Consider the following 22,252-nt stretch of genomic DNA (forward strand, 5'->3'; position numbering starts at 1 on the left):
GAGATAAAGTGCCATCATGCATTGTTTACTTGGGATCTTGCATATCTTGTGCCTTGTTGTACATGTACTACTTATAAAGTGCCATGAGGGGGTTGATGTTTGCCTTTTGTTTTCCATCTACCTTTGTCTAGTGGGTGTTCCTTCTATGACATTTTCCTCATAATATGTGTCAAATGAGTGTTCCTTCCATGACACTATGTACTTTCTCTGCACCTTCGATGTTCCTAGTTCTTTATCATGTAGTTCTTGTTGGCCATTATTTTCAGTGTACATGTCCCTCTCCCTCTTCAACATTATGGGGAGGTTTGTCCTGTTGGTTCTAATGCTTCTGTGGTTTGATTGATCAACTCTTCAGGCTTTGGTGTCTCATGCCATATGTATCTTTGAGTTCAATTGTTTGCCTTTGTTTGCCATCTGGTTCGAGTAGTGTCATTTGAGGGCACTCATGTAGATTACAGTCTTCTCTACCTGGTCATGTTCTATTTCAGTGGAGGCTCTTCAGATCAGCAGTTACTCTTCGACAATGTTTGCAGCTATTTCTTGCTTCAGTGGTGTTCTTCTTGCTTTTCCATCTCTTTTTGGAGTAGATTTTTTTCCCACATGGTTTTCTCTATTTCTCCAATTCATAGAGATTTGGTTGTGATTGGGTACCTCATCAGGCCTTTTTGTCGGGACCCAAATTTGCCTTCATCATGTAGTTGCATTTTTTGCTTCATACATTTAGTTTTTTAGCTACTCCCTAAGTTCATCTTAAGGGGGGGGGGTGTTAGAGTTATCTTGTATTAGCTAATAATTATTTATTTAATTATTAGTTTATTAAAATCTACTCTTAAGCTAAACTTAGGCATTTAATAAATATTGTAGGCATTTAATAATTATTCTAATTATTAAATACACATTATCCCTTTAGGGTTGCCATTATCCTTTTATAAGGATTGTATTGTACTTTTTCTTTAATTGATTCTCTTTCTAAATGATAATCTTCTTCTTTAGAGAATTTATGCTTTTTTGCTTTATGTGCCTCCATTCTTCTCTTGTGACAGGTATTTGCATGCAGTTGTTCTTGGGATCTCTGAAGTTGTATTTTCTCAACCTCTTCAGAAAACCCATGAAGATAAGACTGACACACAGGAAATTGGAAAAGAGGATAGTGAAATGGAAATGGACGAGTTAGAAGGTGAGGACAACTGGAAAGATGAGGACATGGGTGCAGAGGATGAAGAAGGTAAGAACGAGTCGGACAATGAGAGCCCAATTCATAGTGCTAGCCCTGACAATGACAACAACCAACCTATGGTGGATGTGGATGACAAGGATAATGAGGAAAAAGATTTGAATTCTGAGAGGGAGAACAACAAGGAACCTGAGAAGGATATGGCAAAAGATAGTTTGTGTGAGGAAAAGGAAATTGTTGGAGAAGGGTTATTCTTGGATAACCTTAAAAAACTCACTGAGGCCAGATTGGGTTATGATAGATGGACTTATGAACTATTGAAGAACTTGGAGAAAAATGGTAAATAGATGGATGACAAAAGGAAGGAAGATGACAGGGATCAGAGTTAGTGGAAGAAGGAAATGGAGGAGAAAGGTAATAAAATGCCTGCTCAGATTAACTTGTTGGAAGAAGGGAAAGTGGCGATGAAAAACCTGTTGGGTATTATTCCAAATATCTTGTTTGCTGTCACAAAAAACCTTGAGGATATTTTGAAGGTCCTTGATAATTCCAGCTCTCCCAAATCGATGGTGGACCTTGACATGGATGAAGATTCTATTGAGATTGGAAGTGGTGAAGCTACTCTGGGTGGAGCTGGAAAGAGAACCAGAGCGAGTGTTAAGAAAGTTGTTGCTGCTGCATCTGCTAAGGAGATCCCTAATCTTAGGGAAAATATCAAAGACCTATATGGGATTAGTAATAACTTGGCTAATGCCCTTAAAAAAAACTAATTAGTTTCTTTTGTCGGGTCTGGCCAGATTTTGCTGGTTTTTTGGGGCTTTAGCTGGTTTTCTCTAGTTATTTCGCTGGCTTTTCTTGGGTTTGTTCCTCCTGGTTGCTTAATTTTTTAATCTTGTAAGGTCCTTTTGTGAATGGTTTTGGGGTCCCTTCAAAACTTGTTTTTACCCTAATAAAAAACATTCATGCCATTAACACATGTTCAAAAGGAAAAACATCAAATGGAACCTAACAATGACCCTTTGGTTAACCCAACATGGAATATGAACTTGTCCACAAATCAACAAATACTGATTCGAAGACCCTCAACCTTATCAACAAACACAAACAGGATGCCTTCCATTGATGAAATACAACATAATCTGACAAAAGAAGAACTCGAAGCAGCCCAACAAGATCCTACAACACTTATGATTCTCAACACTCTTATCAACAATGATAGAGATAGATATCTCTCACTCCTAGTCCAAAATGGGGCCAAATTACCTCTATGGGTGGATATTTCGGGTATATTTTTGCTAGGTGTGAAATTGAATCAAAATGTTTCTCAAGTACCTTCTTTTACACAGACTCAAGTGACACTTGCCACATCAACCCAGGGTGTATCTCTAAATACTCAAATGACTACAACTTCAGCATCGTCAATAGTTGCATCAACAAATACTAATGTTGTACCTCAGACAATGCCTAGTGTAACAATGGAAGCTACAATAGCTCAAAACCCTACTTCAAAAATTATAACTCAACCCTAAGTTTTAGTTGGATCCACCTACAGTGGCCAAAATGTGAATCAAGGGATAACTAGCTCAACTCAGCCATATGTCAATACACAATTTGCATACTTTACAGCACCTAGTGGGACTTATGGTACACAACTACATGGTTAGTCCACATTTCAACAAGCTCCAAGAGACTCCAACACTATCCCTTTTGTGGAAAACAATCATCAAGTCAGTACACCATTGACGCAAACAAAGATCTTGAATCTACAAATGAAGAATCTTCAGAAGTAGATGACCAATATGCAAACAGTTAACAACAAAAAGAGCTATACAATGGAGGACCTTTGTCCATATCATTTTGAAAGAAAGTTATAAATGCCATCTTTTCCCCAGCATTTTGAAACTCCAAGGTTTGATAAGTATAGAGGGAAAGGTGATCCTCAAGATCATGTCAGAGAATTATTCACATGTATTGAGGTAGACCGTGATGATAAATACTTAATGAGGTTATTTTCCAAAAGTATTGGAGGGACAACATTGGAATGGTTTTCACACCTCCCACCTAAGATTGCTTTGTGGGGTGAACTGGATGAGTTATTCATATCAAACTTTGCATTCAATATAGATAATCCAGTTACCTTGATGGATTTATGTGCAACAAAGCAAAAGGAAGGAGAAAACTTCTCTACATTCTTGCAAAGATGGAGGGGCTTATACCATAGATGTCTTAATCACATCCCTAAAGCTAAGAAAGTGGACATTTTCAATGAAAATATTGTACCTCAAATTAAGTATCCATTGCAAATGCAATGCCTAAATAATTTTAAGACATCGCAAAAAAAGGGATCAAGTGTGAAAGAGGCTTATTAGAGCAAGGGAGACTGAAACACCACAAAGACAATGGACCAACCACAAGTATAAACAATTAAAGGCTAAAATTTTGGCGTAGGAACAAAAATCTTAGAAGTGATGGAGTTGTTGATGCTCGTGTTGTGAATATAGCTCAACCAGCAATATCTCTACAAGGACCAGTTGATTTGGCCAATAAGAATCAAACTCAGATAAGAAAAACTAATGCAATTCAGTCAACCAATCCAAGACCACCAAGGGTAGGTGCACTCACAAGAAACTTTCTACCCCTTGGTGAACCTATTGACTCAACACTCAAAAAGTTAATACAAAGTAATGTCATAACTCTACCAGAAGATAGACCATATTAACCAGGTCCATTCAATCCTACTTGGTGGAATGACAATGATTTCTATGAATACCACCACAATAAAGGTCACAAGACAACAAGTTGCTACAAACTGAAGAACCTCATTCAATATCTCATTGAATAAGGCAACTGTGGATACTAATAAGACACCAAGCATAGATCAAACCATCTTCAAGGATCCCTTTGTCAAGCATGACAAAGGAAAGGCATCTAGTTCCAATGTACAAAATAATACTGCCAATTATACTAATGTCGCATTTGATTATGCCATAAATGCACTTAGTGCAGGAGATTACATAGTGGCTACAATCACAATAAATCCCACAAGCACAAACTGTGTTGTCATCACTAGAAGATCAAAGGTCACATTGCAAGGGGTACCTTCAAATCTCCCTTCAACAACTAGAAAATACAATATGGTGGATCAGTTGAAGCGAACTCCAGCTCAAATTTTATTATTTGAGTTACTGCACATATCATCAGCTCATAAGGTAGTCCTTGACAAAGAATTACAAGATTCAGTTGTTGCCAGAGATATTGATGACAACACATTCCAGTCCATGGTTGGAAACTTGGCAGCTTCAAAGGTTGCATTCACTAAGTAGGATGCACCTATAGACCGACCCATGCATAATGATCCCTTACACTTGGAAGCTTTTATTCACCAAAAGAAAGTTCAAAGAGTACTTATAGATGGCAGAGTTGGCCTTAACATATGCACATTGTATTTGATTAAAGCTTTAGGATATTCCAAACATTATATTGATTCTACCAAGAGAATCAATATCAAAGCTTATGATGATGAGAAACACCCTTCTAAGGGTGTGGTGACTTTGCTAGTACAAGTGGGACCAGTTACAATAGATATCACCTTTCAGGTCCTAGACAGAGAGTTGGGATACAACATGTTGTTAGGCCTCCCATGGATACATTCCATGCAGGAAGTACCATCAACTTTCCATCAATTTGTTAAGTTCCCATACAATGGGATTGATATGATCGTTCATGGTGACCCAAACCCTTTTCACCACTGCAATTATTTAAGGCCAAGCACAAATAATCAAGTACCAAACAATCAGACAACTCGACTTCACTTACAAATGGAGTCATTAACAATCACAGAAAAATAGAATAATACATCTTCTTTACAGATTAAGGAGGTTGGTTGTGGGGAATATTCCATTTCAAGTACCTTGAATGGTAGGAAAGTATCTCTTTCTCCTAGGTCTTTTGGGAAGCCTCAGAACACAGTGATGAAACAAGACAAAGGAAAAGAGATAGTAAAGTATTCAGATTCATGCTCTTTCATTAGATGGGGAGAATTACAAGAAGAATCTCTAAATGAAGATGGAAATCACTGGATATATAGAGAAGAAGATGACATAACAATACCCAGGTTACCTTTAGACCAGTATGGCAACAGTTTCAAGATGCTACAAAAATATGGGTACGATGGTACCACAAGATTGGGAATATAGAAGTAAGGCAGATTAGAACCTATTTTACCTCATGAAAACCCAAAGAATCAAGGGCTAGGATATAAACATGTACCAAAGATAATAGAGGAAAGACAACGTACACTAGATATACTTAACAAACCTAGACTACCATCAGAGTACATACCTCAGAATTAGTTACCAACACTAGTACTTCCCCCTTCATCTCAGAGAAGCAAGAATGCACCAATATCTCCTAGTATGGAATCAGATGGTGAAGATATGAGGCAACTTCTACAAGAAACCAACATAGAATCATCTAGCAATAAAGTACCTAAAAAATCTGCACAAGCAAACATGGTAATAGGCACAGACTTAGCACCAGCAAATGAGCCTAATCCTTGGGTTTTACCAATGCTTTTTCCAAGGGAAACTATTGGTGTAAATAAATATTCATTATGGATATTATTACACTTTACTTAAGTTAACTTAGGGTAGCATAGGAAATAGGAAATCATCACAAGCATATAAATACTAATCATTAGCTCAATCACAAATGCATTCATTGCAATGATTTATCCTAAACAACACTCAATAGAGACATGAAATAAAAACATTCAAAAGCAAAGATTATGCAAACCAAAGATGTGATTTGAATGCTCCTTCATGCGGCTCCATTGTTCTTCTTTCCTCTTCAAATGGTTTGGTTGTGGATCTCACCTACAAATGCACACACACAATTGAAAGCAAGATGGACATTGATTATTGATCAAGAGTACTAGAAGCGTAAATTCGATAGTCTGATTACCAATTATTAGCCTTGATTGATGAAGATCATCCAATTTATAGATAAATTGGAGAAATGACAAGATTAGCATGATAGTGATTCAAATGGAAATTCAAATCAAGAATAGCAAAATTATGACATGTCTATGACAAATTGCTATGCAAGGGTTTATGACAATTTATGACAAATTCTATGTCAAGAATTTTATGACAATTTATGACAAATTCTATGTCAAGAATTTTATGACAATTTATGACAAATTTCTATGTCAAGAATTGATTGATTGTCAATTATGACAAATTATGACAAATTTCTATGTCATTCCCATGAATTTAGGAGAGAAATAGGAGGAAATTGAAATTAAGAATTTAGAAAATTAGAAAAAGAGGAAAAGAGGAATTAAGAAATTAGGAAATTGATGAAAATTAGAAATTAGGAATTAGTGAATTAATTAATAATTTTTCATTTATTAATCAATTCACAAAAAGAGGAATAATTAGCCAATTAAATGAACATTTAATTGTGACAAGAAGACTTAGGATAAATAAATAATTTATTAATCCTAAAGGAGGAAATGACACACAAGGTTAAATAATTAAATCACAAACCCTAGAAGATAAATTAGCAATGCGATAATGACAATTAGGTCTTGATTGAAGATAATTGATATCGATCATGATTCTGGTTAAATGATTTGATTGATAAATATGCCAATTGATGAGGAACAATGACAAATTGATCCAAATTGACATAATTGAGACAGACAACGATCGATGACAAATCGATCGCAAAATGACAAATATGACAAAAGGACAAGGATTGATGACAAAATAGATTGCAAGACGATAGGATTAAAAATGACCATGATCGATAACAAATCGATCGCAAAATGACAAGATCGAACATGACAACGACCGATGACAAATTGATCGCAAAACGACAAGATTGAAAATGATAAAGATTGATGACAAATCGATAAGATTGATAAGAGGACAACAATCAATGACAAATCGATCGCAAATCGACAAGATTGAAAATGATAAGGATTGATGACAAATCGACAAGATTGATAAGAGGACAAAACCCTAATTAGGATTGACGATGTCCAAAATGATGACAAATTAGCACGCATATTGATGCGACAAGATAAGTTCGATCAAAATCATGACTGGATAGCGTTGTCGACAAGACCAAATTTGAGAGCGAGATGAATGAAGAATGTAGAAGAATGACTCGATGCTCGCAAATGATACAGACCAAGTGCGAATCACAGGAGAAATGTTAATGTGACGCAAAAACCTAAAATGAGGCAATGCGCAAATGTTAAAGTATGACTCCGTAAGCATTGACCATTTTTAGGTGTCTACATTTTGCCCCTCTTTGAGACAATGCGATTTTAAGCATTGTTTCAAAGAACAATAATGAAAATGCCCCAGACAATGACAATGACATATGCATGCCCCCTCGAGGAATTGGCCGAAAACATCCAGAAAAGAGGCCAATTGATCGATAAGAATGAAAGGAGATGATAGGATCGAACAGACTGACAATCGGAGATCGGATGCAGGAAGGACAAGCAATTGAAGATGCAAAAGACCACGACCAACTTAAGATGGAGAGGGTGCACATCCATCTATGCACTGACAAAGAGCTATAAATGAGACCAAAAGGTTGAAAATTACTCATTTGCACTAGACAAAGAGGAGAATTTGTTGATCTGGACAAGGATAGTTGCAGAGAGATGGCGAACATTCCAATGGCAGATCACCTCGGGGAATGTGTATGCACATTCAGACAACCAGACGACGTAGGAGCAGCGGTATGGATCTCAAAAACCCATGTTTTCGATTTCATGACTTGTGATTGCTTTCGGGACATTGCGGGGCCCACAGAGGATGCAAAAACTGACTCCTGCGCTTGAGTAGGGCGAATCCTGCGCTTGTGTAGGAAAACACAAGCACAGGTTACCTGACACAGGCGCAATTGTGCAAGGCAAACCCTAATTTTGGTCAAAATAACATGCAAATGATCCAAAAAAAGGGGATAAGGGTAGGATAGGTCAGATTAGATGAAAAACACCTTGATTTGAACATGAAAATGAGGAAATGCAACCCGTAGGAGCAAACCCTAAAACTGACAAAAATGTGCCCCAATTGTGATGTAGAGTCGATAGTATTCGTTGATCATGCGGGAGAACCAACCAGATTGCTTCATGCTACGACACAGACTTAGGAGCACAGAGAGAGATACTTTAGCAGGACTGGGGATATACTATGTCACATTCATGCCCGAGATTAGGGCAAACATAGGACTTCTTACCGCATTGGCCGAGCGATGGCATTCAGAGACTTCCTCTTTCCATCTAGCAACTGGAGAGGCGACGGTGACACTGGAGGACATATGGCGTATCCTCCACATTTTGATTCATGGAGAGATGATAGAGTATGACCCAGTGATAGGGAGAGACACATTGTGTAGACTGTTTGAGTGCGACGCAGATGATCTGGATATCATGGAGAGAGAGATTGGCTGGGAGACCATGGCATCGGAGTACGATCGACGATATGTGGTGATAGCGGTGGTGATAGCATGTCTACTAGTAGGGGACAGACGAGGACATGGATTCCCTATTGGATGGGGAAGAGTGCTAGAGTGGATGGCGACAAAGGGGACAGTGTATGCATGGGGACCATGTGTACTTGCTATGCTATATTTCCAGCTGCATCAGATAGCATATCAGGGAGTTTAGACTTTGAGCTGTGGAGTCACATTGCTGCAGGTATGGGCATTTGAGCACATAGGTATATGTCGATTGATGACAGAGAGACAGATAGTACCACACCAACCATATGTGTATTACTATGGTGGAGCACTGAGACAGGGTCCTTTTGGATACATATTATATTGGCGACATGAGCTAGACAGACTGAGAGAGTTCATATGGAGGCCATATCATGATTGCCCGGGATGGTCAGATGATAGTGATGAGCTACTGTATTGTAGATAGGAGAGGTACTTGATTGGGTGACCAGTGAATCACCAGAGAGTGATTGAGTTGTACCTGCCAGAGAGAGTCAGACGACAGTTTGGAGAGAGGCAAGATGTACCTAGGAGGACTGCACACTTTGCCCGATCTCACAGAGAGACGAGTCGGTGGGGTAGTATGATTCAGCCACACATAGCATATGCTGACTTCTCACAGCTACAGCAGAGACCATAGGATTGGAGATCAGATGTGGTGGATGTCAGGACGACAGATGAGTATGATAGATGGTTTGCACAATGGCGGCCAGTGCCATTGACAGATCTGGACATTCCAGTACCTAGGCGACAGCAGGACTTCCCACTCATAGGAGAGGAGGAGGGAGATGATGAGGACGAGGAGCATGAGGGCAGGGATGAGGATGATGGGGATGATGAGGACAGAGAGCAGGGTGGTGGGGATGATGAGGATGAAGATGAGGATGATGGCGAGGATGGAGATGAGGATGATGATGAGGACGGAGATGAGGATGGGGAGAAGGACGCATTACAGGACATACCCATAGAGCCAGAGACAACTAGGATAGAGGAGATGGAGATGTGCCAGGCTATCATAGCGAGTCAGCAGGATCACATTGCAACTTTAGAGAGAGAGCATGAGCAGTTCAGAGTGGAGATAGCTAGACTCATAGTGGCTCGAGATACAGCAGTAGTGCAGGCACAGTGAGAAGAACAGAGAGTCACTGAGTATATTGGGTCGATTCGGGATGCCAGTGTACGGGAGCTAGGATAGATGTTGGTAGAGATTGGAGAGGAGATACGCCATTGGAGGACACTATATGAGAGTGCAGCTCCACCAGAGCAGAGAGCACCTTCATATCGAGCACGCTCTTGGAGGTCATTGAGCAGCATGGGGGTGAGTGGACCTATGAGACCACCATAGCTAGGACCAAGAGGGACATCATCCGTGAGACATGGCAGGGATGAGGAGGATAGAGGGAGCACCCAGTGACAGAGGCACGTGCTCCTTAGGACAGACAGTGGACATGATGTAGTTTGACATTTTGTAGTCAGCCTGCGGGCCATACTTAGGATAGACAGTCCAATTTTGTACTCCGATATTATGTGGATATATGATATGATATGCATCGATATGATGGGATGCAATGTGTTATGACTGATGTTATTTTTCATGTATGGATGACTTATGCACTATTTATGTACCATTGTAAAACATGTATGGATGTATATATGTTATGTGTTTTTGATGCATTTATAATATGAAATGGATAAAATGCTTGATATGATGCTTGATATAATGCAAATGTACTAACCAAATGGATGCAGGATGCAGTATGTATGTTTGGATATCGGAGCACTAGACCAAACTGACTATCCAACCGGATGGAAGAAGTGTTAGTAAGAAGAACATGAGACAGAGGACAATTGAAGAAAAACTTGCTTTCAGTAATGCACTTTGTAGGTGAGAACCTTTATTTTTATGTAGCAAAATGGATGTGTAGCATCATGGCATTGAAGGCCAAAGCTGAAATGCAACCCTATTTGCAAAAGATAGACACATCATAGACAAGCAACAATCACAATCAAAAAAAAGAAAAAGGATCATGAACCATCCCGGTCACTCTACATCACTCAGTGACATCATTGAGCAACATAGGAACATGATCGAAGCCAAAAATAAATCAGTAAAAAGATAAGATGCACAAATTCCAACAAATCAAACAAACATCTTGATCTTCATTGTCAAAAGTTGAAAGCGTTGGTAGGACGATCATGCTGTCTGGTTTCAGGGAATGCGGTACCCCGTCTAAGACAGGACATAGTCTGGTTTTGAGTATACCCAACCCGTATAAGACCCATGATAGTAGAGACAAGGACAAATGATATTGATGGTAACGTTCAATTGATATGATAATTGTGATCAGTTTGAATGTCTGGTTTGATGAAAAGAGTTTATCTGTTTAAGCGTGATTTCAGTAAAGCACAGCGTATGATTGATTGCGAATCGTTGGATGTATACTCAGTGATTTGTCTTATGCACAGAGGGATCATTTATTGCGAAATGCTTGTTTTTTGGATTTTAATGTTTTGAAATGTTTTCTTTTTTTTGATCATTTTTTCAGGACTTTCTTTGATTTTTAGGGATTTTTTTAGGACATTATTTGATTTTTAGAATTATTTCAGGACATTTTCAATTTTTTTGAATTTTTTCAGGACATTTTTAGATGTTTTTGAATTTTTTCAAGACATTTTGAAATTTTAAAGCTCCAGTGATCGATCATGACAAGGGGAACACACCCAATGCGCATCTGAAAGGCATACACAGACCGGGACCAAAACATATGTACAAGAAACCAGGGTATGCAAGACAATGATGTTGACCAATAACAGGCCTGGAATAGAACATTGGGTTAAGACTAAGATAGACATGATAAACCGGCTAAGAGAAAGCATAGCTTAGAGGTCATGACAGATGACAGAGCAACGATCTCATTTTACACATGGCGCCTGTTTGCCAGGTTTTCACCAAGGTACTTGCCCCAAGCGCCTGTTTACCGGGTTTTCACTAGAGGGCGAATCATTTTTTTTTCTTTACTTTTTTGTTTTCTCTCTTTTTTTTTTTGCTTTTTTGATTTTTTCAATTTTTTTGTATTTTTTGTTTTTTTCAATTTTTTTTTTGTATTTTTTCAGGATCATATTTGAAGAAATGCTGATAAAAAATTATGCCCAATACTTGTGAAGATGCATGCTATTGATAGGATCAGACAAAGGTTCACCTTCTGGAGTGGCAAGCTGATATGCCCCCGAGCCATAGGCTGCAGTTACTATGAAAGGCCCAACCCAATTAGGTTCAAATTTACCTTTGATGATGTTAGTAGACTGTACATTCTTAGGATTTACCTTTAAAACCAAGTCTCCCACTTCAAAGTGTCACCCTTTGACCTTTTTATTATAAGAGCGACAGAGACGGTTTTGATATGCTTGCAAATGTGTCAGGGCTGCCTGACGTTTCTCATCTAACATCTCAAGCTGGTGCAACCGAGAGACTCTGTGTGTCTCATCATCAATCAGATGTTGCAAGGAGACTCGCAAGGAAGGAATCTCCACCTCCAAAGGTAAAATAGCTTCCGCACCATACACCAAGGAATAAGGTGTTGCGCCAGTAGGAGTGCGGATAGAAGTGCGGTAGGCCCATAGTGCTGGATTCAATTGCACATGCCAATTTCGACCAGCGTCATTGACAACCTTCTTCAGGATCTTGATAATGGTTTTATTTGATGCTTTGGCTTGACCATTCCCCTGTGGATAATATGGACTGGAGAAACGGTGTTGAATATGAAATTTTTCACAAAGCTCTTTAACATCTTTATTCTTGAAGGGACGACCATTATCTGTGACTATGGAAAGAGGAACCCCATATCTGCATATGATATAATTTAGTAAGAATTTTGAAATTTGGACACCAGTGATATAGGTCATGGGGATAGCCTCGATCCATTTTGTAAAATACTCTATGGCTGTAATGATGAACTTGTGTCCATTTGCAGATGTCGGGTGAATCTTGCCAATAAGATCCAATCCCCATTGAGAAAAGGGCCACAAGGATATGACAGAATGAAGCTCTTGAGCTGGTGCATGAATATAATTTCCATGGATCTGGCATTTGTAGTACTTCTTAACAAAATCATGAACATCTTTTTCTAGAGTAGGCCAATAATACCCAGCACAAGTCAACTTCTTGGCTAAGCTTAGACCATTGAAATGGCCCCCACATATACCATCATGAACCTCGTGTAAAGTCATTTGTGCTTCGTCAGAATCCAAACACCTGAGGAGGGTATGGTCAAAGGAATGGCGGTAAAGGGTGTTGGCGATGATGACATATTTAGCTGTATGTTGGATAAAGGCCCGGCATTGGTTAGCAGAAAGGTTGGGTGGTAAGGTTTGGGATTTCAAATATTGATATACGTCATTGTACCATGGGGAGTTGGGACCAACAAGAACGCACATCACATCCGCTGTCAGAATGTCAAAAGAAGGAACCAGCAATTGTTCAACTAAAAATTCACATTTGTCCATATTGTTTGGCATATTTAACATGGAGGCAATTGTAGCCATTGCATCTGCCGACTTATTTTGCATTCTTGGAACTTGACTGAAATGAATAGCCATGAATTTGGTCTTGAAGAAATCCACCATGTGCTTATAGGGAATAAGATTTTCATCTTTTGTTTCGTAGTCATCATTCACTTGTTGGATGACTAATTGAGAATCTCCATAAACATGCAAATGCTTGATGTTCCAGTGGACTGCTACTCGGATTCCTATGACCAGTGCTTCATACTTTGCAATGTTATTGGTATAGTGGAAAGTTATCCTGTAGGATTTTGGAATAGCATCACCTTGAGGGGTGACAAATAAGATGCCAGCTCCGGACCTGAACTTGGTGTGGGATCCATCAAAGTATAACTTCCATTCATTAAAGGATGTGAGAGTAAAGACTGATTCATCTGGAAAATCAGTCAACATGGGATGATCATCAGAAATAGGAGCCTCTGCAAGTTGATCTGCTATGACTTGTCCTTTTATCGCCTTTCGCTCCATATACTCAATATCAAATTCACTGAGAATCATGACCCATTTTGCTAGGCGACTTGTCAAAGCTGCTCGGCTAATCAAATATTTTAAGGGATCAATTTTGGTGACCAACAATGTTTGGTGGCTCAGCATATAATGTTGGAGTTTCTGCATTGCAAATACCACTGCTAAGCATGCCCTTTCAATAGTTGAATAATTTAGCTCATAGCCTACTAGGGTCCGGCTGATATAGTAAATGGCTCACTCTTTGCCGTCCTCATCTTGTTGGGCCAATAGAACTCCTAATGTCATTTCAGTTGCAGAAATATACAATAAAAATGGCTTTTCTTCTATTGGAGGCATTAGAATAGGCGGTGACAGCAAATATTATTTGAGAGCTTGAAAGGCTGATTGAAACTGCTCAGTCCATTTGAAAGCGACACCTTTGTGCAGTAGATGTTGGAATGGATGACATTTATTGGCCAACTAAGCTATGAAGCAACAAACTGACTGGAGCTTTCCTTGTAGACTTCTTAATTGCTGGAGATTTGAAGGTGGAGGCATATCCATTATTGCTTTGACTTTGGCAGGGTCGACCTCAATGCCTCGGTGAGAAACAATGTATCCTAGTAATTTGCCAGCTGTAACACCAAAGACACACTTCTTTGGATTGAGCCTGAGTTTGTAGGTCTCCATTCGGTCAAAGATTGGGCCCAGGATGGCTAGATGACTATCTCTGGTGACAGATTTGCATAACAAGTCATCAACATAGTCCTCCATCAAAGTATGCATGAAATCATGAAAAATTGTCATCATTGCTCTTTGATATGTTGAGCTTGCATTTTTAAGACCGAAGGGAATCACATTCCAACAGTAGGTATCCCAAGCACAGGTGAATGCTATCTTATGCTGATCTTCAGGAGCAATGCAAATTTGGTTATAGCCAGAGAAACCATCCATCAATGAAAGCATCTCATATCCAGCCGTCATGTCCACTATGATGTCTATATTTGGCAATGGAAAATCATCTTTAGGGCATGCTTTATTGAGATCCCTAAAATCTGTGTAGATTCTGATGCCCCCAGTTACTTTGCTAACTGGTACTAAATTTGAAATCCAGTCTGCATAATCAATGGGTCTAATGAAGCCCACATCTAGTAATTTTTTTAATTCCACTTTAACCAAAAGAGCCACCTAAGGATGCATCTTTCTAAGTTTTTGTTTGACCGGTTTGGCATCTGCTTTCAATGGCAAATGATGAAGGACTAATTTTGGATTGAGGCCAAGCATATCTGCATAGGACCATGCAAAGCTAATCTTCTTCTCAAGAAAGAAATTGACAAAATCTATCTTTTCCTATTGTGATAGAGAAGCAGCAAAATGAATGATCTTAGGGTTGTCAAGTGTACCCAAATTGATTTCCTCGGTCATTTCCGCAAGCAATGTTGATTTGTCCTGACTTGATAGGGGTATGTCCACTCTTCCACCTTTGAGCACCTCAGAGAGGTTTTCACCCGCAGGTACGTCTTTTATTGTTACTTTTGTATGATCAGAGAGTGCCTTACGGTTTTCACTCAAAGATCTATTCTTTTGATTTTTTACCGTTTCTTTTCTTTTTTTATTTTGATGACTGGAAGAGGGAGTTGACTCCCCAAAATATGTTGTGGAATCCAGGTCAATAGCAAATCCTACCTTATGATCACCTTGTGGCATGCCTTCCCGGAGTCCAAGGAATTCTGTAATTGCTTCGTCATTTTGAAAACAGTCCAATGTGAGCGGTTCTTGTTGGTCATATTGGATAAGCTGGGGATAGATGAGGGGCATGTCATCATCGGTTGTAAGGAGAGAGAGGGATGATATGGTAAAAATGTGAACATCTGTGGTGTCACTATCCAAACTGCTTGTGTCGGATTCGGAGCTTGGATCCTAGAATGATTCTATCCAAGCATGAGGACATGTTTTAGGAAGAGGAGTTATTTCATGTTTGTCCTCCATAGGAAAATTATCAGGGTCAATGAAGATATTATCGAGGGCATAGGAACTAGAAGAAAAGGAACTCCATTCCCATTCATTAGAATCAGTTTTGGGTCGGGTATCCTCAGGTGTTATTTCATTGTCAGAATCACGCCCTTTTTGACACGTGGGCACTTTGGTAGATGTGGATCCAATTTGTAATGGTACAAAACCTAACCCTAAAGTTGGAGGTCGCCTCTTGGGTATAACAGGTTCTAGCCTTCCATTGTTATTCAGGCCTAAGCCACTGCAGCCATCATATCCTTTCTTTTGCAGCATAGTAAATCCTTTGCCGTAGCATTCCACTAGCAACCTGACAGGTGGGGTCTCAATTGGATCTTTGCAAAGCCAATCTATGACATCATCATCTACAGTTTCTTTGTCAAGTTCTCCCCATCTTGTAAATGTAGTGGGAGGCTGATATTGAATAATGACCTTAGGTTCTTTTTGTAATAAATGCAGTTTTCCATATGATTTTGGCAATATTGGTAAATTCCCGATGAGGAATGTTTGATCCATTGAATATTCTCCACATCCTTGGTCCTGTATCTTCAATTTCCCTTTGACAGCATCTAACAATTCATTAGGATCCACATAGCTATGTGACTTGGCCTCTCTATTAACTGGGACTTGCTGCTGAGGGGTATCCCTTAGAGTAGCACAAAATTGAAATGGATTAGGATCTCCCAGAATGGTTATCTCAGTTCCATTGTAAGGATATTTTAAACATTGATGATAGGTGGATGGAACTGCTTTCATTGCATGGATCCATGGACGACCAGGAATCATATTATAAGGAAGATCAAGGTCTAGGACTTGCAGGAAAGTGTTTTCTGTCACTGGACCAACTCTAATAGGCAATGTAATTATCTCTTTGGATGGGCGCTCAGCATCATCATATGCTTTAATTGTTATCCTTTTGGAAGCATCAATGTCATTTTCTGTATATCCAAGGCCAATGACCACTCTCAAGGTACAAATATTAAGGCCTGCTCTGCCATCTATCAAGACTCGTCGAATTTTGCAATTATGGACAAAGACTTCAAGGTGCAAGGGATCATTATGAGGGAGTTTATCAGGTGAAATATCATTATCAAAAAATGCAACATTTTGGGAAATAGCTAGATGTCCAATCCGGGCTTGAAACTGGTCAACATCAATATCTGTTGGGACAGTGGACTCAATCAAAGCTTTATCCAGAACTACACGATGCATGGGAGACATTTTCAACAACTCAAGGATTGATATTTGTGCAGGTGTTTTTCCTAGATGATCCAAAAGATTGTACTGACTTGCCAGAGTTGGTTTGGAAGGAGCTGCAGGAGCTCCTTTCAAGACTATCTTGGATCGACGAGTGGTGACCGCGCAAGAAGGATCTTGCTCCTTTATTTTCAGGGTGGAAACATACTCATTTGACACATGAAAACAATTAATGACATTGTTATAACCGGTATTGGCATAATTGGCCATTTGAGCAGAGTTGGAAGAAGACGCTTTACCCTTGTCATGATCCAGCAAAGGAGTTTTGAAAATAGTATGATCAGTGTTAGAGGTTGGATGGGGTGGATCTACCTCAATTACTCCTTGCTCTAATAAATCTTGAATCATATGTTTTAATTGAAAACATGATGCAATTTTATGTCCTTTGGATCGATGATATTCACAATACGTATTATCATTCCACCAATGCAGTTTTACCACTAGTTCTGCCTTGATATCTGGTAGCTTAATAAATTTTGCTTGTATCAATTATCTTATTACTGATTCAATAGGCTCTTCCAATGGCGTAAATTGTCGAGGAGGCCCATCCCGCGATCGGAAGGGTTTGCGTTGTTGGTTTTGTTGTTGGCCTTGTTGTTGATTATATTGTTGAGTATGCTGTTGTTGAGTATGTTGTTGGTATTGCGGTTGTTGAGTAACATTGTTCATTGGCGCTTGATTTTGTTCCATAGTTGACATATTAGGAACACTCAATTTCTTGATCGTGAATGGGGGTTGATTTGCATTCACCACTCTTGCATCAACAACTCCATCATTAGTGACATTCTTGTTCTTATACCAAAATCTGTTTCTGTCCCCTGAATAATTTGTGTTGTCATTGTCTTTATTGAGCTTGATAATTCCTTTAGCTACCAAAGCCATTTCAATGCTCATTCCTTTCTTAATGAGTTTCTCTATAGTACTGGGACTTTTTAATTTTAACTCATACATCATTTCTGGGACCAGATTTTGGATAAACAAATTCACTTGTTGTTCTTCAGGTATATCGAGAGAAGAACGACTATACAAGCTTCACCATCGTTGCAAAAAAGTCACTAATGGTTCACCTTGCTTTTGCTTGGTATTGCATAAATCTGACATGTTCACGTCACTGTCGATATTGAACGCGAAATGAGATAAAAAAATTTGAGCCAATTCCGACCAAGTCCTTATATTTCCTGGCAGATGTGAATACCAATCCATGGCTTGTCCCATGAGACTTCAGGTAAATAATCACATTAGATATGTCTCCTCATAGCTTACTTCAGTACATGCCGTGAAAAATGCTCGAATGTGATCTTTTGGATTGCCATTCCCTTTATATTTCTCAAAATTAGGTGCTTCAAAATGTTTAGGGAATGGAGGTATGTATACACTTTTGTCAAATGGATTAGGACATAAATCTTGATCTGTATACAACTTCTTTGTTCCTTTAGTTTCTAATGCGTCAACTTTTCGTTGCAACTGCTCAAGTTGTTGCGCAATTGTATCAGATTTTAGAGGTCCATCATTAATCCCAGTGGGTATTCTTTGTCGATACATCATGTTTCCAATCGGTTGTTGGTATTCTGAAATGGCCATTTTTGGTGTCTCCGGCATATAAACTTCTTGGTACATTTCTTGTTGTTGCGGTTGTGCTATGCCTTGATATCGACCTTGTTGTTGTGCTTCTTGCAGCCTAGGCTGATATTGCAATTGAGTATGTTGTGGATATTGCACAACTGCCAATTACGGTTGTGAAGTAGGATAGCTTGCTTGCCTTGGCACATATTGAGGCACATGTTGTTGATGTTGACGAATCAGAATTTGTTGACTTTGTGCCAATTGTTGTCACGGTGTATATCCCATCATTTGTAAAAAACTTTGTTTAGGTGGTTTTCGTTGCTTCTCCTTAGGATGGGGTATGGCACTTGCATTAACTTGTTGTGTTGTTTGTCCAATCCATTGTGATGGTTGCAAGTTTGCATTAACTTGTGATGGTACTGAAGGCACTGCAATTTGTTGTCGAATGTGAAATTGTTGTTGCTGCACATTGCTAGTTTGCACATTCGATTGCACATTTTGTGTATTACTCAATTGTTGCAATAATTGTTGTTGGTGCAAACCACTATCCGTAGCTCTTTGTGTCACCATTATTGAAGGATTTGTCGCAATAGTGTTTGGCATAGATATTGAACTCAACGGGACATAAGAACTTTGTTGCATTGTGGAATTATTTTGGACATTAGTGATATTAGGCATTCCAGTTGTGAAGCTTTCCTGCATCTTAGATTTTGATCCAACTTTATGCATGTAAGGAACCACTTCTTGTTGAGGGATAGCTATGAATACTTGGGTGTTCTTCATTTGATCTTGTGTTACAGGTGTTGTGTTAAATAATGGATTATTTATTGTCTCAAATGGTGACTTTTGAGGAATAGTCACTGTCAATGCCTTTGAAGCACATTTGCTCATCAAGGTAGGTTGAGTTGCTGGTTGTGCATTTTCTTCATTTGGATGCGGAGAGAAACTTAACAACTCAGTGCCTTGTTGTTCTTGCACATTGATTTGTTCACTTGAAGAGGTCACATTACTCATCATGTTAAGATACTTTTGTGGAAACATCTTAAAGACCTTGTTCAAGAACTTATCCATCTTTTTTGTTATCTTTGGATCTTGAAGGAACATGTCAACATCATCAGAAGCGTCAGAATCGGATGAAGAATATGGTTGGACATTTGGATTCGCTTCTTGTTGGATTCCTTGATCTGAACCAAATCCTTGTGAAAGAGTTTGTTCTTCATATAATGTTTGAGTTTGAATGTCATGTTGCAAGTTTGGTTGATTCCAATTGAAAGGTGGACTTCCTTTTGGAGTAGGTGGAACACTCCCATGTCCTGGTTTCATAGGTACAAACACTGGTTCATATAATGGAGGTGGTCCAAGTTGAACCATTCCATATGGTGGTAAAGATGTATTTGATGAACCTTTGATTTGCACTGTTTGACCAATTTGAAACTGCGAATTTGCTATGTTGTCCATGGGTTGATACATTGGTTCGCCCATCTTTTTAGATTTTGATCTTGTCTCAACAGGCATGTCACTTATGCAAAATGTAATGTTTTTGGAATTTTTCAAAGACAGTATATGATATGCAACTAAATGCCAACTAGATAAATGAAGATGCAATCTATGTTTTTGGTTATTTTTTTTCCAAGATTTTGACAAACTTTTTGGAATGCAAATCTAAAAGAGACCCTTAGAAAATTGGAATGATGTCTAGACCTCGAAGGACAAAAGGACTAAGTGACAAAGGACAAGATGACAATGTCTCCCCTATATGCTTGGATACTAAGCTAGGTTTGACGAAATGACATTGATGACAAAAGGACAAAAGGTTTGATAAGGTCTAGACTTCTTAACAATGACTTAGGGTTTATCAAAGATTTGGATTACTCAAGGATGACAAAACCTAGTTTTGACACTATATGCAAAGGGACAATTAATATGCAAATGACCCTAATATAATATGACAATGACTTAAGCTTAATGAAGAGACTTAGGATATGCAAATATGAATGTATGACAATGGAATGACTTTAATGCAAGAGGACATATGCAAATGGATGACCTTTATTGATATGCAAAGGAGTATGACTTAGGTGAAACCTAACCTTGGTACTTGACAAATGACTTTGCAAAATGCAACCTAGGATGAACCTAAATGTAAGTGACATGCATGTTAAGACAAGATTTTAAACAATATTTGACAACCATGTTTGAAGATGAGTTTTTGAATCTTGTTGAACCTTTGTTGGATGAATGTCTCTTGTGTTTAACCTTGTTTTTAATCAATTTGCCTTGTTCTTGAAATGAGATAAAATTCAACTTTTGACAATCAAAGAATACAAGATATTGCAACTTAGACTCAAGACAATCATGCTCATTCCCACATTTCTTATGGTAGGCAACGACATTAGGTACTTGAGAGGTAGACTCATTATGGGATTCAAGGAGAATACATAGATTCTTGACCCCATGGGCTCCCCTCCACGGCACTCACTTCTTAGGGCAGCCAAGCATCAATCCCCATGGAAATCTCCCCATGGCGAACTTAGTATCTCTTCCAAGTATCCGAACTTGTCCTTCTCAAGCAACTAGAAGGGTTTTTTGGCCTCTAAAAACAAGGTGTTTAGTAAGGATTTCTGTTAAGCATTACTCCTTGATGTCACGCAAGCATGATTGAGACATTAAGCCCATCAAGATACCAAACAAATGTAGTCACGCAAGCATGATTTAGACCAAGAGGCCCTACTTAGATGTTGATATGAGAAAGAGTTCAAGGGTCATCACTTCCCAAGTAACTGCAATTCCCACGTAGCACTTCCTTCAAAGCTTTCGCCCATCAGGTATTTTTTTATAGTGAGTTAGAATGCCAAGGTATTCTAGGCGTACTCACTTTGGGTCATTCCCTTCTCACAATTATCACTTGCTTGCAAAAGCAAAGTGGTCGGGAAGGCAGGCCCTCTAAAGGAGACACACAATCAAAGACACGAGCATGGTATCGAAGATCTGGATTTCTGATCACCCTAAGAAGGATGAGAGCATACTCTCCTACTCCAATGTCACACTCAACAATCAAAGCACAAACACGTTTATTCCAACCTATTTAGAAATCACTAAGTGCCTAATTAAAAATCTCAAACACAAAGTTTGGTTGTTTCTCCAAGGCAACCTGCAAAACCCAAGTTAGAGGTTTGATTTGTTGTCTTTGACTATCGATTCTGCATAACACATGTTAGTAGTTTGATTTATTGTCTTTGCCATGCGTATGCCAAGATTCTGCATAGATAATTAGTACCAAAATCCAAAGCACAGAAAACATAATGCAAAAACTAAACAAATTTCAAGTAAAACACTGCATTTTTACCCTTGTTCTGGACTTTACACAGGTGCAGAAGTCATGACACAGGTGCAGAAGTCATGACACAGGCGTAGAATGTCTTCAACACAGGTGCAGAATGCTCAACACAGGCGCAAGTTGCTTCAGACAGGCGTAGAAGTCTCCAGAAAACCCTGCACGACCCTATTTTTGGGTTTTTGGCCTGCAAAATCAACTTGAAAGCACTCAAAAACACCATAAAGTGGTTAGATGGTTAGTGTTCATGTTGGGTTCATCAATTAATGTAGCATAGGAAATAGGAAATCATCACAAGCATATAAATACTAATCATTAGCTCAATCACAAATGCATTCATTGCAATGATTTATCCTAAACAACACTCAATAGAGACATGAAATAAA

Source organism: Cryptomeria japonica, chromosome 4, assembly GCF_030272615.1.
Source record: "Cryptomeria japonica chromosome 4, Sugi_1.0, whole genome shotgun sequence".
NCBI classification, from domain to species: domain Eukaryota; kingdom Viridiplantae; phylum Streptophyta; class Pinopsida; order Cupressales; family Cupressaceae; genus Cryptomeria; species Cryptomeria japonica.